The following is a 4,462-nucleotide window of genomic DNA, read 5'->3' on the forward strand; positions in this document are numbered from 1 at the left end:
AGGACTCGTCGGCTCGCGATCGGCTTCTCGAGAGGGAAACAGATCGCAATCTGTCAGTCGTCACCCTCGCCAGGAGGTGCAGGACATGGAGGCTTCTGTCTCCAAACCATCCCGAGAGAGGTCCCCGGGAAGCGAGGGAGAGGAGGCGTCTCCCTCCCCAAAAAAGAAAAAAACTGGTGGACAAGGCACTTCCAAACCCCATAAAACGTAATCTTCGCGTCGACCATTATACAATGGAACTGTCGAAGTCTTAGATATAAAGTAAATGACCTTAAATTATTAGCCTCGTCCTATGCTCCTGATATTATAGTTCTCCAAGAAACGCACTTAACAAACCTCGTCTCTGACGAGGTCGTTTCGCTGAGGAACTACCATCTATGTCGGAAGGATCGTGAGGGTAGGGGTGGAGGCGGTGTCGACTCAGACTCAGACGCGGCCAGTTAGCCCTAAGCTATGCCGCAAAGGTGGTTCGAGACCCGAGCCACCCTAGTGGCAATAGAGGCACGAGACTCCACGACCTCGTCGAGAAAGTCGGTATAGATCTCTCTACCATCGATACCCTGGTTCATTCAAATATAGCGCCATGGGAAACCCCCAATTTTTCTATCATGAAAGCCTGGCTTCAATCAGCCAAGGCCATGGCGGCAGAGGTGGAGGTACGCCAGAGGTTCAGAGAGATCCTTATTAAACATCTCCCTTTTTTTCAAATATATACCGACGGCTCCAAGACAGATGAGTGCGTGGGTGCGGGTGTATGGTCGACTGAATGTGAACTAAAGTTCAGACTGCCGAATCATACATCGATCTTTCTTGCCATTGATAAAGCCATTGATTTTTCACTATCGACGACCTACGATAGAATAGTAATTTTTTCAGATTCATTAAGTTCACTTAAAGCCATTAAATCATTAGAAACCACCAAAACTACTGGGTAATATCATTCGTAAGCTACATGGTGCCAATAAATCAATCAAGCTAATATGGGTACCAGGCCACTCTGGTATCCATGGCAATGAGCAGGCTGATAAATTAGCCGGGTCAACTGATGATTTGGACCTTAGCATAGTCCGTACAGTTAGAGAAGCAAGCGAAAAGGCTGGCTTATTTCTTAATGCCAAAAAAACTAAGATCATGAAGATTCAAAGATAACCGGCAATGAACAATGATGAACATGTTACAATCAATGGAATGATTGTGGAAAATGTGAAAGAGTTCACTTATCTTGGAGCTGTTTTAACTAATACATATGATGATTCACCGGAGATAAAAAGAAGAATTACCATTGCCAAAAACGCCACAATTGCTCTCAATAACATCTGGAAAGACCGAAGCATTACCTTACGGACAAAGCTGAGGTTATTGAACTCATTAGTTTTCCCAATTGCATCATATGGTTCTGAGTGTTGGGTGTTGAAGTAGATAGACAAGAAAAAGATCAATAGTTTTGAAATGTGGTGTTACAGACGAGTACTGCATATTAGCTGGACAGAAAAGAAGACGAATGATGAAGTGCTGAGAAAAATAAATTGTAAAGACCGACTGTTGGACATCTTGAACAAAAGGAAATTAAAGTTTATTGGCCATGTAATGAGAAGTAAAAGTATTGAGAAAAACTTGCTGACAGGGATGGTGATTGGAAACAGAGGAAGAGGCAAACCGAAGACAAGACTGAGCGACAATATAAAAGATATTTGTGGGCTGTCGATGGTACAAGTGGAAAGAAAAACGTAAGATCGAGTTTAGTGGCGAAGTACGGTGGAGAGGTCCACGGCTGCTCAAACATGAGCATACCGTTATTGATGATGATAGTCCGTACAAATCTCAGGTGTTTTGTGTCTCTTATAAAAACAAAAATTCATCTCCTGTGGCAAAGTGAGTGGACCAACCTACAAATAAACAACAAACATAAAATAACAATAGAACTCTGGGATACATCCCACAGGAAAGCAAGAAGGGAGGAGGTGGTGTGGCCCGACTCAGGGTCAATGCCACTAAAATAACCCACCTCACTCTCTATATTGAAAGAAATTTTCCTCCACAATGCCTTCAGTGCACCACCACCCTCACCATAGATCATATCCTAACAACATGCCATAAATACAGTAACAATAGACAACCACTCAGAAATTACCTAAGAATGAAATACATAGTTTTTACATCTAATTTATTGTCAAATGATGAAACAATAATAAGTAAAGTAATCACTTTTCTAAGGGAGACAAATCTTTATGACCTCATCTAGATTGACAGAATAAATAGGATCCATTGGCTTAATAACCTTGACCACATGCCGCTGGTTGATAGCCAAGAAATCCAACAAAGAAAGAAAGAAAGAAAAGATATTCAGTTGTGTTACTTTATTTCAGATATTGTCTTCTATTACTTTTATTTTATTCATTTATGTTTTATTTTCTCCAAATTCGCTTCTTGTTAACTTATTGTTTCCAATCTCTCTTGTGCTATTTAGTTATCTTTCAATTCTTCCTCTTTTTTCTCATTAGGTGAGCTCTGTTTATTGGTGCTTTGTCTTGTTTTTCATTGACCTATTGAATTCTTGTACTATCTTTACTGTCTCTCTCGTTTCTGTTAAGTTACTGCATATATCTTTCTCAATTTCCGTTTTCTGTTGTATATTTACCTTTCCTCTTGTATCACCATCATCTATCCTTCTTCCCTTCTTCCTTTCTCTTCATTTTGTGTTATGTCTCCCTATTTCCTTCTCCTTCCTCTAAAGTTATCTCATACCTCCTCTCCCGCCCCTTACCCCATTTTCTATTCTTTCCTTCACCCCCCCCCCCTTCTCCCTCCTCTCACATCTCTTATCACCTCATACCCCACAGGCAACCTCCCCCCCGACGAAACGAACCTCGGGGTGGATGACGATCCTGCTGACGGCGAACTCCTCGTGGCGCAGCGGCTCGGCGGTCGTGCTGACGTCATACTCGCCCAGGCGGACCTTCAGCAACTCCTGCAGGTTCGACGCTTTCTCGAGACTGAGGGCGAGGGGCGGGTGGTGAGTTGGTGTTGAGTTAGAGGTGAGTTGGTGTTGAGTTAGTGGTGAGTTGGTGATGAGTTCGTGGTGAGTTGAATTGGTGGTGAGATGATGAATTGATGGGAAGTTAGTAGTGAGTTGATGAATTAGTGGGGAGTTGGTGTTGAGTTGGTGATGAGCTGATGATGAATTAGTGGGGAGTTGGTGATGAGTTGGTGGTAAGTTGGCGAATTGATGATGCATTGGTGGTGAGTTGATGGTGAGTTGATGATGAATTAGTGGTGAGGTGGTGGTGAGTTGGTGACGGGGAAAATGGGGGGAGGTTGTGGTGATGGCGGTGAGGCGGTAGAAGGGCACGACTAATGGTGATGGTGATTGCAGGGCTCGATCATCCGGAAGAGACATAGCATTAATGATGATATCAATAAAATGAATTTAACAGAGAAGAAGAAGGTATAGAAATATATATTTTTTTAAAATAAAGATAAAGATAACGAAGCTGAGAGAAAAACTAAGCGAAAGAAAAAAAGTAAAAATAGAAACAAAAAGCGCGGGGCTCCCTCGGGGCGCCGAAGACATGCCCGCGCCGTCCGCCCAAGGGCTAATTATCAGCGGGAGTCAGATAGAGATCATTCATTAACTCTCCCAAATTAATTAATCAACTGTAATAATAGTGAGAAATCATGAAACAGTGAGGCGAGAGGACGTTAATTCAGTCATCAAAATGAAAAAAACGGATTCGCTGATGAGAATTTAATTTTTAGGTGACGCGAGGAGGGGGGCGAGTGGAGGGGCGCCATGGGAGGGGCGATGGAGGGGGAGGGCAGGAGGAGTCGAGGGGGGGAGGGGAGCTCTTCATAAATGAGGAAAAGAATTCGCAAGGAGAGAGCGCTGGCGGCATAGAGGAACGGGGGGGGGGGGCACCCGGCAACAATTGAGGAAAATGGAAAAGAAGACGAATATTGAAGTATATATGTATGTATATATATGTATATATATGTATATATATGTATATATATGTATATATATGTAATATTTTATATAAAATTTTGTATATATATTATATATATGTAATATATGTATATATATGTATATATATTCTTATATATGTATATATATACATATTATATGTATATATATGTTTTTTATTTTATATAATATGTATATATATGTATATTATGTATTATATTTTATATTGATTATTTTATGTATATATTTATAATGTATTTAAAATTTATATTTATATATTTATTATATTTATTTTATTATGTAATTATATTATATATTGTAATTATAATGTTATAATAATATATAATAAATAATAATAATTAAAAATTATTATAATTATATAATAATAATAATAGGAGCCCAAAGGAAAGGATATAGGTAATATGCCTGTAAATCGAACTTCGGTGGGAAGATGAATAGAGGAGAGAAGAGAGAGAGAAAGGGAGAGAGAGAGAAGGAGAA

The sequence above is a fragment of the Penaeus monodon genome, chromosome 3, assembly GCF_015228065.2.
Source record: "Penaeus monodon isolate SGIC_2016 chromosome 3, NSTDA_Pmon_1, whole genome shotgun sequence".
Lineage (NCBI taxonomy): Eukaryota > Metazoa > Arthropoda > Malacostraca > Decapoda > Penaeidae > Penaeus > Penaeus monodon.